This window comes from Pelodiscus sinensis, chromosome 4 (assembly GCF_052426305.1).
Source record: "Pelodiscus sinensis isolate ZL-2025 chromosome 4, ASM5242630v1, whole genome shotgun sequence".
NCBI classification, from domain to species: Eukaryota; Metazoa; Chordata; order Testudines; family Trionychidae; genus Pelodiscus; species Pelodiscus sinensis.
The window spans coordinates 12,413,951-12,427,022 of NC_143055.1; the positions used below are offsets into that span (position 1 = coordinate 12,413,951).

Sequence of the window (13,072 nt, forward strand, 5' to 3'; positions counted from 1 at the left end):
CAGGAAAACTCTTAAGTACTGTATGAGTTTAAGTTTAAGTAGCTGAGTAATTCATTCCCTACTCAGTAATTAAGCTCAGATTAGATGACTTGGGTCTTTTGGATCTCTGAGTCCTATGATTCCTATGCACAGGTACCTGCAATGGGAGGGTAAATATGTCGGCTTACCTTAGACATAAGTTTCAATATGCTAAAAACGGTGCCACTAACTCACGATGTTCCTTACTATGAATGAAGAGGTGGCTTGTAGGATTCCATATGGCTGTGCTGCCTGGTTTTGTGAAGTGCTGACAGCTACAGCAATGGGTGGTCAGTGAGCACTTCATAAGATCAGTTCCATTAACAATTATGATGGCTCCTCCATGTATTACCAAGGGTCCTTTGCCATAGATTTGTCAGAAGCAGCACCCAGCAATGTAAGCTCCTGGAAGCATTAATATTTCCAGACTGTCCAGAAACTCACAGGCAGCTTAAATAGCTCTGTCACTTTGCATAGTCCCACCCTGTGCCATTGCCTTACTGCAGTGAGCAGTCAGTATAAATCCATCAATCTGCACCACATAGTTCATTAGGGTGTTTCTAGCAAGCCAGGTGGCAGGCAACATGACATCAGAGACGCTACTTCTGTTAATGCTCTCGCTGTGGATCCAAGGTAAGAAGGATAATGAACATGTGAAGTGTGGTGACCATTCATTGGTCCAGCTGCTCTTGTGATGAATCTTTGGTAGGTTAAACTTCTAGCACATTCAAATTTTTGCAGAGTGAACTTCCTAGGCCTTTGTGACACATGCACATTTTCTTTCCACCTCTAGATACCAGAGGGCAGGTTGTGGTGACTCAATCTCCAGAGTCTCTGTCAGTCTCCATTGGAGAAACTGTTACTATCAAATGCAAGTCAGATACAGACATTGATGATGACATGAACTGGTACCAGCAGAAGTTTGGAGCTGCCCCAAAGCTCCTTCTCTCTGAAGGGTCTGCTCGCCAAACAGGGGTTCCAGACCGGTTCAGCAGCAGTGGCTATGGGACAGATTTCACGTTCACAATCAGCGGCGTTGAAGTGGATGATGCTGGAGATTATTACTGTCAGCAAAGTGACCGTACCCCGCTCACAGTGATACAGACCAATACAAAAACCTCTCCTGCTGCACAAGGTACTCTGCTCAGGCCAGCTGCTCAATAGCAGTTATGCAGAGGGTATTTCTCGCTCTACAGCACTTCCCTGCTCAGTCAGGCACATGCAATAAACCACATCCCATTTTCCATATTTGCTCTCACACCCTCTCAGCTCTGTGTAGATATTCTCCCTGCCCCAAAGTCATTTTCCTGGAAAGAGCTGGGATTTTAGCCTCTTTAGATAGGAGACAGTGCTTCACATGGGGAAACAAAGTAACTGATATTTATGAATAACCTCTTTACTTTGTTGCTTAAATTAACCAATAATCAGGCAACTTTGTAGCTAGGGTATGTTGGGGGAGATCTAAGATGCATGGCTATGCACTAATAACGGACTCCACTCTCAGGAAATGTGCATGTGGTTTATTTGAAAGTGCAAGCTCCTACACCTCTCTGCAGTCTAGGAGAGACTTTCCCCAGAGCTTCATTCTCTCCCGTGGGACGCTAAGCACCAGAGCCACCACCACAGCTCTCCTTGCATATGCCAGGGCCTGGTCTCTCTGTGACATAAGGGTAATTGTCCCAAAGGGAGATGGGAGGGATGGGACAGAGGTGGGAGCAGGCTGGTCGTGCCCAAGGGAAAGGCTGGATCACTTTATGGGTGCCCCTAGACTACATTCCTCTTTCGAAAGAGGCATTTAAATGAAGAAAATTGAAAATGCAAATGAAGTTCAGATTTACAAATCTCATGCTTCATTTGCATAACTGCGTCTGATCGCTTTTTAGAAAAAGATTTTTTCAAAAAAATAAGCAGTCTAGATGTGTTCCTTAAAAAAAAAAAGCCCTTTTTTGAAAGAACCCTGTAAACATTATTTTTTCAGGAATAAGAGTTATTTCTAAAAAGGGTTTTATCCCCAAAGAACTGCATCTTGACTGCTTTTTTTTCCCAATAAAATCCTTTTTCAAAATCCATTGGACAAATTTATGCAAATGAAGCATGCAATTTGAAAATTTCTGCTTCATTTGCATTTTCAATTTCCTTCATTTACATTCTTCTTTCAAAAGAGGAGACTACATTCCCTTTCAAAAGAGGAATGTAGTCTCGACGCACCCTAAAGGCTGTTAAACCCAGTTTCCCCTTTACGCTGCACAGCTCAGGGAGGGACTATGACATCTCTGAGCTCTCCATGCTGGTGGGGTGATTCTGCAGTCTGTCTGTCTGTCTGCAGTCTGTCTGGACACATATTCTCACAGCAGTGCCTGCCTGTGAAGCACGTTCTAGTCATAGCTTAGTATAGAGACGGTAAAGCTGCCATCTTAAATGGGGGCAAAATGCAGTTGGTAACCATCCTATGACCCAGAGACATCTGCAGAGGGTAAGGAGAAAAGACCTAGGAATATAATTTATTTCCCAGTGAATAACTTGCAGTCTTATAGCCACAAAAGAATGGAAAGGCTGGGTAATCATTTGTACTACTAATGTCTGACTGTTGTGCACAGGAGGATACCCATGGCCAGTCACACATCAGTTCACACCTATTGTGGAGCCCAATCAAAATAGAACCACAACGTGGTCCCTAAGCAGTTCGGTTCAGCTGAAAAATCAAAACCACAAGCCATTTTGGATCCTCAGTCAGTCTCATTTCTCCCCAGAATCCAGGAACTTGCACCACTAATCATTTCTCGTAAGTTCAAGCTCCACGTTCTTTGTAGGTGCTGTGGGCCCTGTTCTGCTCTCACAAGCACCAGGACTCCTAAATGACTCCATGGAGTTTCTCTGGATGGTGCTAATGTCCACCTGGCCCACTTGGCTGTGATTTTATTTCATGCTGGGCAAAAGAAGTTGAGAATCAAGTAGGGGGCTCAGAGTGGGAAGTCCCAGACACTGGGTGGAAGTCTCTGGAAGTTGTGACAGTTGGTGACAGAAGCTGACGGTTGGGTGAAATCAGAGTGAGCGTGAAGCTGCTCAGGAATCAGCCTCCCCAGCTGTGGGGCACCGGTTGGGCTCTGAGGCTTAAAACCAATATTTGTTAATGCCAAATAAAACTAATGTCATGCTAAAGTATTAGCTCTCCTGGTCCCAGGTCTATGTATTCTCTAAAGCTCATTACATACATTGAAGCATTGCCAAATAATAGTCAATAATCAAATTCTAACCACATGTATGTTCTCACATGGCATCCAGCATCATGTTACCTGAACACCCCCCACTGATCAGAAAGATACAGTTCTCTCTCTCCCTAGCTGCCTGGGCAAAATGATTGGTAGACAAAGAACAGGTGTGGAGAAGGCTCCGTCATGGCTTCTCTTCCTGGCTTACTGCTGATTTGTAAAGGAAACTTGGTCAAGTACTGATCATTTCACAATCACAATTCTCTTGGGAAAGTAAATCCTTAGAACTCATACATTTTATTTTCCTACCTAAAGCAATCAAAAAACATCAAACTATACTTCCTGTAGATACATTAGAAATGTCAGGTAAACATCTCAGGATTTCTCAGAACATTTTAGTATTACAGAGCTGGAATTACTACTACATGTCCAGGATTAATTGCATTTAATTGGTAATGTGCACATGTGTCTCCTGTTAGCAGTTCTCTTGCTTAATTAGACGTTTAGACAGTCATCTGTTTCCTCCTGATAATGATGCCTCAATGCACACAGGCAGTTTTTGCGTATACTTTAGTCAGTCTCTGATTTACATATCTTTCCATACAGGATGCTTAATAAATTCTAAAATTCTTCCTGGTGACTATAAATCAGCGCTGCAGTTTTAACAAATTGGGTCAAAGAAATTGATCTAGAAGGAACATGATTTTACAAATGCATTTGCTCTGGCTGCTCTTTGCTGTGTTTGGAGGTAGGTAATTCAGCTCTCCTCATTGTTTCAACTTCTTACCCATTATTTATATAAGAGATTCAAGGAAAGGGTTTTTTATTTCTCTCTTTTCCTAGAATCCAGCGGGCAGATCGTTATCACTCAAACACCCTCTTCTGTGACGGTGCTTCCAGGAGAGACAGTCACCATCCAGTGCAAGGCGTCCAGCTCTATGAGCAACGATATGCAGTTACATCTGTTTAAATCGGGACAAAATCCCAAGCTCCTTATATATAATGGAAACAGCCGCTTCACTGGGGTCCCTGATCGATTCAGTGGTCAATACAGCGGCACTGACTTCACATTCACCATCACTGGGGTGCAGGCTGAGGATGCAGGAGAATACTACTGTCAGCAGGATTATACAACCCCGCTCACAGTGATACAACTCAGTGCAAAAACCCCCTTACTGCTGCAGTCTCTTTGGTGTGAAGCAGAAGGAAACAGCTTCAGTTGTTTCTAAGCTAGTCGATGTGCGAAGTTCCTAATGAGAATCATCCTTCTAGTGGAAGCCTCTATTGTGCTTTCAGATTAGTGGGTTTATTCCTCTACAATTCTTTCTGATTCCCGCTTCTGTATTAGGGGAGACAGGCACTGTACAGGAAGAAACTGAAGTATACCAGCCCAATCACACAGTCACATTAAATAGATCCCAACCACATTTTTTCCCCTTAAAACTATTTTCCAGATTCCCTACACACATGAACACTCCTATGACATTATTACTTGGTCAGCTTTGACTATTATCACTGCATTCCCATACCTTGTCAGCACTCTTCCAGTGCTGTGTAGAGAGTGTGATCTAGGGTTGTTGCCCTATTTAGTCCATTGTGCGGGACAAAAATATTTGAGTGACTTTTTGAGGGAAGAGCAAAAAAATGCTGATGTGGTGATGGTACTTAATCACTGATTTAAAACCTTTTCTGGAGAATGAGCATCCGAGGGAAACGATTGTTCATCTGAGAGAGCAGGTGTCTGTTAACAAGATCTCTTCTAATAACTAAGCTGCAGCAGACCATAACCTCTGGTGCAGTAATGGAGATACATGCCATATAGCTAACCACAGTACTCCCTTAATGTACCTGGAGTTTAACAATAATTTTAGCCTTTTTACCTCACTTTGAGCAAGTGCTCTAAAACTGTAATGTATTCATTTGCTTCAGTTCTAACCCTCTGAAGCGTAGCTCTATAAAGATCTTAAAGTTATTATGAAGTTCTGTGTTTTTTTAATTCATTGCAGCAGCATTACATGGGTACCTTGCTAAAAAATTGGAGCCGAGAGAAACTTATTTTAACATAAATGATCCATGCTGATCAAAATGTTGCTGTTTGAGCACACTGTGAACCACGGTAGCAACTGCATGTTTCAAGGCATCTCTTCCGATCAGTGTCAATGTTGTGAACCCGTCCTTAGCAGTTTAATGTAGGTACCCTTCCTGGTGTAACATTACTCTGTCGGGGGCTTGCTCTCCCCTACATGTCAAGTGTCTTTCTCCCTGCTCATTTTCAAAGGCTGGTTTTATTGTCAAGATCAGTTTCCTCACTGACTCCTCCCTGCAGACAGCTCTGAGCCCACAAAAGGGCTTTCCCCTTTAGTCCCAGGAGAGCGCAAGGGTGGCTGAGACTGTGGCTGCTGCCCGAGAGACCTCTCCTTTCTCAGCCCACTTTCCTTCTCATATCTCTGCCCTTGCCTACTGACTCGGAGCCTCTGTCATTGACTGTTCTCAGTGCAGGGTCTGGACCCGATAACCTATCCAGGTCCCTCTCAGTCTTACACTTCTACAATTACAATGATAATTGGAGCCAACACAACTATGTTCTTGTCAATGTTTCTCTAAGAAAAAAAGTATAAAGTTAATTTCTCTGCTTACTCATGTTGCACTCTCTGCTTGCTAAATCCAGTTTTAGAACAATGATCCATTCACCCTGGAGCTGCCTTTACATTTGTTTAAATGCTTTGCACATGGATCTTTGTGTTTCCTGTAGCTTGTCATCGTTTTTTCCCCATTTATATAGTGGGTGAGGCACTTTGCACTGCCTGGAGCATTGATATTGATATTTACTGCCTGGATCTTTCGCTCTCTCACTCAGAGTATTTTACTCATATTCATTACCCAGGGTTGTTTGCATTTGAAGGATGAGTTTCCTTATTGGCTCCTCACTGCCCAGACTGCGCTTGCTGCCTAATAGAGAGAAGAGTCAGGATTCAGTTTCTCTCACTCTCATATTTCTTCCCTTCCCCACATTCCCCACAGGACCTACCATTGACTGTACCTCCCTAAAGACTCCATCAAGTGCCTTCCTTCTGTTACTGAGCACTGCTGCATCCGGTGGTGCTGTGGATTCACTGTTCTGGGGATACACTGGCGGGGAGCTGGGATTTTAGCCTTTTGAGATAGGAGACAGTGCTATGTACTATGATAATTGGAGCCAATACTACTATGGGGAAACAAAGTAACTGATATTTATGAAGAACCTCTCTAGTTTGTTGCTTAAATTAACCAATAATCAGGCAACTTAGTCCAGACTCACCCTAAAGGCCTTTGCAGCCTGGTTTCCTTGCACATAGCAGAGCTCAGGGCGGGGGGACTGTGACCTCTGAGCTCTCCATGCCTGTGGGGTGATTCTGCAGTCTGTCTGCCCCTCCTTCCGGACACATATTCTCACAGCAGTGCCTGCCTATGAAGCACTTTCTAGTCGTAGCTTAGTATAGAGAGGGTAAAGCTGCCATTTTAAGTGAGGGCAAAATGCAGTTGGTGACCATCCTGTAACCCAAAGGCAGCTACAAAGGGTAAGGGGAAAAGACATAGGAAAGTGATTTAGTTTCCAATGAATAAGGCGCAGTCTTATAGTCACAAAAGCATGGAAAGGCTGGGTAATCATCCGTACTACTGTCTGATTTTTGTGCACAGGAAGGTGCCCATGGCCAGTCACACATCAGTTCACACCTATTGTGGAGCCCAATCAAAATGGAACCACAGCGTGGTCCCTAGGAAGTTGAGTTCAGCTCAAAAATCAAAACCACAAGCCATTTTGGATCCTCAGTGGGGCTCCCTTCTCCCCGGGCTCCAGGAACTCGCACCTCTAATCATTTCTCGTAAGTTCAAGCTCCACGTTCTTTGGGAAGGCAACTGTTGTAGCTGCTGTGGGCTCTGTTCTGCCCTCACAAGCAGCAGGACTCCTAAGTGACTCCATGGATGTCAGTGGAGTTTCTCTGGCTGTGACTTTATTTCACGCTGGGCAAAAGGAGCTGAGAATTGTGCAGGGGGGCTCAGAGAGGGGAGCCCCAGAGCCTAGGTGGAAGTCTCTGGAAGTTGTGGCAGTTGGTGACAGAAGCTGACAGTTGTCTGAAATCAGAGGGAGTGTGAAGCTGCTCAGGAACCAGCCTCCCCAGCCGTGGGGCAGCAGATGGGCTCTGAGGCTTAAATAGACTGTTGGTGCCAAATAAAACTAACATTTTCCCTGGGTGCAGCCAGTGCCTGATCCCAGCTTGGGCTGGCACAGCCCAGTTGTGACCCAGTACTACAACGGAGGGATCGGGGGGGCGAGCGGCCAGCATTGCAATTGTAGGTTTATCAGTGAACCGAAAAGGCAGTTGGAGCAGCCGCGACTGGTGCTGCCATGGGGTACGAGGCTGCCCAGGAGACGGTGGTCATTACGGTGACTGTGTTACGGGCTGGAATGGAAGCCGACGCCGGTGCCCAGCGTGATCCCAGACAACAGCTGTTCCAAGGGGCAGCTGGGCAGGAGTTGCTGCATCATGTCCTGTATCTGGCCATGCGAGAGTGGCTGCAAGGAGTGCTCCGGGACGAGGCCACGCAAGAGGCGCTGTGCCAGGCCCTGCGCTGGGAGCTGGAAGGGTGTCTGCAGGAGGAAGCCCTGCAGGAGATGCTGCAAGACAGGATGCAAGAAGGTCTCCCTGGTGAAGCCATGGCAGAGCTGCAGCCTCTGGCCCTACATCTGCAGCTCTATTGGATTTGCCTGGTGGAGGTGCTGCAAAGGCAGCTGTATCGGGGCATGCGTCGGCAGCTTCGGATGGTTCTCCAGGACGAGGCTGAGCAAGAGCTGCTGTTTCAGGGCCTGCAAGAGAGGATACGGGAGCTAGTCCTCCAGGAAGCCCTGCAAGAACTGCGGCGCCAGGCCCAGTGTCAAGCAAGGCCCGGGCAGATGTGAGTGCTGCTTGGTGATGAAACCTCCCAAGAGATGTTGCCTCACGGCCTGCCTGAGACACCGCACTATCGGTGTGTGTCTGCACTCAGCTGGTTCTGCCTAGGGAGCTTTCGGACACGCAAAACAGAGCTCCCGGGACTGCAGTGGAACTGCACTGAGCTAAGCCAATTGGTTAGGCCCTGGATCTTATGAACAGCACTGCTCTTTGGAGCAGCCTTGTCCTCCCGGCATGAGAACAGCTCTCTTCCCGATCAGACACAGAGGCTCAGTCACCATCCCTATAGGCAACATTTCTAGCTGGCACAAAACTCCAATTATTGACAATTCCCGTTACCAGATTTTTCTTGGAAACCTCACAAAACAGATTGACACCAAGCTTCACACTGAGCAAGCCGGCGTAAAGAAAACGAATGCAGCAGATTCATCCATATGATGAAAATCCAATTTTTTTTTAAACTAAGCTAGGAGCATAATTCTTATTTCAGCAGGTCAGCTCCTCATATTGTATATGTCAGGGGTAGGAAAATTCAGGCCTGTGGGCTGGATCTGGTTCACAGGTTAGTCCCTGTGAACCTATATGTTTACCTGTGCCTCAGCAGGTATTGGGTAATCACAGCTCTCATTGGCCACAGATCACTGTTCGTAGCCAAAGGGAGCAGCAGGAAGCTCTTTCCTGGTCCATGCCACTTCCCATTGCTCCCATTAGCCTCAAATGGCGAACTGCAGCCAACAGGAGCTGTGATAGATCACCAATGCTTGTTTTTGTATTGCTTATCCTTGGTATATGTAAAGGTAGCTCTGTTAAGGCGAAAGGACCTTAACAGAGCTACCTTTATTTTTAGCAACAGGATCTGCTTATGTTTTCATCAGCTACTACTGTATAAGAGCCCTTGCCCTCTAGAGCTTTCAGCTGAGATATTTAAAATATGAGAGAGGTAACTCAGCAAAAATCTTTTCCATCTTTAATTTCTAATAGAAGAAAGTTTGGGCTATGATAGGGATGTAAAAAGCTTGGCTCAGGTCAGTGATGAACATCAGTATACTCTGTCATACTTTTATTTTCATTCCTCAAATCAAACATGTGTCACAGAAATAAAGTAGGGCTGTGGACATTGTACAAAGAAGCAATGTGACAAAGCTGAAAAGCTAACTGCTTATAAGTTTCATAAGAGAGTCCGTTTTCATTTTTTTTCTGGGCCAAGCTTGATTAAAATTCCAGATGCTCTGATGATCCACAAATACCAGCATATGCTTCAAAGACCATTTACATTTCTCAGTTGTTTTGTATATGCATCCCCTGCGTGTTATTTCCTGACCCCTCTAAGCAGGGATTATAAATCTGTCAGGCTGCATTTCAGATTTCACTGCAGGGCACTAAGCTCCAACTTAGTATGGCCAAAATGATTCTATATGTACAATTTTTCTTGATGTTGTTTTTCAAGATTCACAGTAGGATAATGAAAATATGAGCACTGGGAATGATGTATGGGATTAGGCACCATAATGTACATTACTGGTATGTCTAACTTCTAGAACATTTAAAGTACATTTCAGAATATGGTCAATTATGTGCATTTTCTTTCTGCTTCTAGACTGCAGCGGAGAGATAGCAATGACTCAGTCACCCACCTCCCTATCAGTCAGTGTAGGAGAAGTGTTACTATCACCTGCAAAACCACTTCTAGCATTGATGACAACATAGTCTGGTACCACCAGAAACCTGGAGAAGCGCCAAAGCTTCTTATCTATGAAGCGTCTGACTATCACACAGGCGTCCCAGCCCAGTTCAGTGGCAGTGGCTATGGAACTGATTTCACCTTCACAATCAGCAAGGTTGAAGCAGTTGATGCAGGAGATTGTTACTGCCAGCAGTATGAAATCCAGCCTCTCACAGTGATACAGAGCAATACAAAAACTTCCCTGTGATGTGCTGTGGGCCTTGTCCTGGCCATCCATTCTATACTCAATACATGGAAGACAAGTCTTATTACAGATAGTTTTTGCAGTTAAATCTCATGTGAATAAATTTAAAAATGCAATCAAGTTCTCCTTTTATTCTGTAGCCTCCCAATAGGAATGTGGTTTCCATCCATTTTGATATCCTTATGCACATTTAGGATTGCAAACATGAAGGCTACATCTACACTGGCCACTTATTCCGGAAAATCAGCCGCTTTTCCGGAATAACTTGCCAGCTGTCTACACTTGCCCCTTGAATTTCCGGAAAAGCACTGACGATCTACTGTAAGAAATCAGCCACTTTTCCGGAAATACTATGCTGCTCCTGTTCGGGCAAAATCTTTTTCTAGAAAACTGTTCCGGAAAAGAGCCAGTGTAGACAGCACAGTAGTGTTTTCCGCAAAAAAGCCCCGATCGCGAAAATGACGATCAGGGCTTTTTTGAGGAAAAGTGCATCTACATTGGCATGGACGCTTTTCTGGAAAAAGTGCTTTTCTGGAAAAGCATCCTGCCAATGTAGATGCACTTTTTCTGGAAATACTTATAACGGAAAACTGTTCCGTTTTAAGCATTTCCGGAAAATCATGCCAGTGTAGACGTAGCCCAAATGTCTAAAACAAACAGGATGCAAGTATCCACGCTACTTAATAATTAGGCTATATTATAACTTGTTTAACCATGAAAAGTATAACACATCTATTGTACGGGAATGAATTTCTTCAGAGCATAGTGAAATCATACAGTTATGAGCAGTAATCACTTCTCTAATACTGTTATTATTAATGATTATCCCTCAGTATTACGTCAGAGGAATATTTTCAAAGTTAAGCCTTCACAACATACAGGATCTTTGAGCATAAAAAGTGTCAAAAATGTATCCCCATAACTTACTAGTAAAACTTGACTGTCAAACTGTCTGACAAAAAGTAGTCCGGTGGCACCTTAGAGACTCACAAATATATATGTGCTCTTCAGATAAGATGATGTTGAGTGGAGAAAAAAAAAGGGACTCTCAGAATAGGAAGGGAGAGGGAGGAAAAAAATTATCTGTTAGTTGTAGTCCTGGTGCTAATGATGCTGAGTGGGATGGAAGTGTCCCATACTTAGCTTTAGATGTCAATGGGGTGACTTTTAAACTGTCTGTCAGGAGCATGAATGCAACTTCAGGGCCGATTGTTAAGAAGCAGGGCACAAACCACAAATTGGCTAACAGATGTATTGGAGCATAAGCTTTCATGGCCAAAGATCCACTTCGTCAGATACATCTGACAAAGTGAGTCTTTGCCCACGAAAGCTTATGCTCCAATACATCTGTTAGTCTATAAGGTACCACAGGACTCCTTGTCGCTTTTGCAGATCCAGACTAACACGGCTACCCCTCCGATTCTTGACACACATTGGCTGTGACTTCTATACTGAAATGTCACCAACCAAAGTATCCAGGGTACATTTCTCAGGCACAACAGCAGCCCAAACATGGAGTCACAGACAGTCCCCAAGGGCACTTCTATCAATCTTGCTACCCATGTGAACATACCTTTGTGATAGATGGTCCCTTACACCAAAAATCACCACAATATTCAGGTTGTTCCCAGTCCCAAGGGATCAGTCACTTACCCGAGGTCAACTGCACCACAGCACTTACACCAAAAACAACACTTATAGTTGAACCTATAATATAGTAGCTAAAGATTTATTCACTAGGGTAAAGGAAATAAGAGAGTTACCAAGAAGGCTATGGCAGGTAAAAATATATAAACTAAGGTTAAGGCAGGTTCCGATCTTAGGTTTCATCAAAAAGTCTTTTTTATAGCAATTCTGTCAAGGCCCACTAGATGGCAATAGAAAAACAGAGCACTTTGGGAATGGAGATGTCACTCAAACAACAGAATGGTGTTTATTTACTATTAGCCAGCTATGAACATAAAAATGGCCAGACTGAGTCAAACCAAAGGTCCATCTAGCCCAGTATCTGCCCTCCGACAGTGGCCAGTGCCAGATGCTTCAGAGGGACTGAACAGAACAGGGCAATGTACAGAGTGATCCATCCCCCATCATCCAATCTCGGCTTTTGCCAGTCAGAGCTTTAGGGACACCCAGAACATAATGTTGCCCCCGATCTTCTTGACAAAGGGCTATTTATGGATCTGTCCTCCATGAACTTATCTTATTCTTTTTTGAACCCAGTTATGCCTTTGGGCTTCACAACATTCCCCTGGCAACGAGTTCCGTGGTTTGACTAGGTGTTGCTTGAAAAAGTACATCTGTATGTTTGTTTTAACCCGGCTGCCAATTCATTTCTTTGGTTTATCCCGATTCTTGTGTTATGTGAAAGGGTAAGTATATAACAGTATAATAGCTACCCTCTCACACAGTGATACAGACCAATACAAAAACTTCCCAGGGTGTTTTGCGCTACCCGCTTGTTCTACAATGACTATGTGGAAGGCACATGTAGCACCCCCAATTCAGCTTCAGATATGCATGAACTAAAATAATTTTATCACCCCCTTTTTTTTCCTTTTTACATTTCTGTTTGTGTGTCTTCCCCGAGATACTCACATTACAATGCCAGGTTTAATTTGTTTTTCATTATAGTTAGATTACTTATATGAAACTTTTAGAATGATGATGCAAGTATCTAATATGTTTAACAATCAACTTGCAGCAGAGGTAGATTACAGTAGAAATTGCTATGAAATTTACAACTTTACCCTCTTTTGCGTAAAAGGAAGTGCTTCAGCCAATCGGAGCTCAGGGATGTGATACAGTGACTGGACTGACATACATCTGTCCTCTTTAGCCAGCTGACCAACTGATCTGCTCCTCTAGCCTATGAAAACTCTCAGGATCACTTGTGTAGAGATAGGAGCTTTCCCCATAGGCAGTCCAGGCATATGGAATGAGCCCCTCCATTTATTGACCTTGCCTTTCCTAACATTCACAGGGC

General features: G+C 44.1%; 1 pseudogene across 1 annotated transcript; it reads left to right on the forward strand.

The window, feature by feature from the left end:
- Nucleotides 1–584: 584 nt before the first annotated feature.
- On the forward strand, nt 585–1,182 carry LOC149524484 (immunoglobulin kappa variable 1D-33 pseudogene; annotated as a pseudogene). Its single transcript, XR_016349357.1, has 2 exons — nt 585–651; nt 812–1,182. The product of XR_016349357.1 is annotated as an immunoglobulin kappa variable 1D-33 pseudogene (transcript).
- The last annotated feature ends 11,890 nt before the right edge of the window (nt 1,183–13,072 follow it).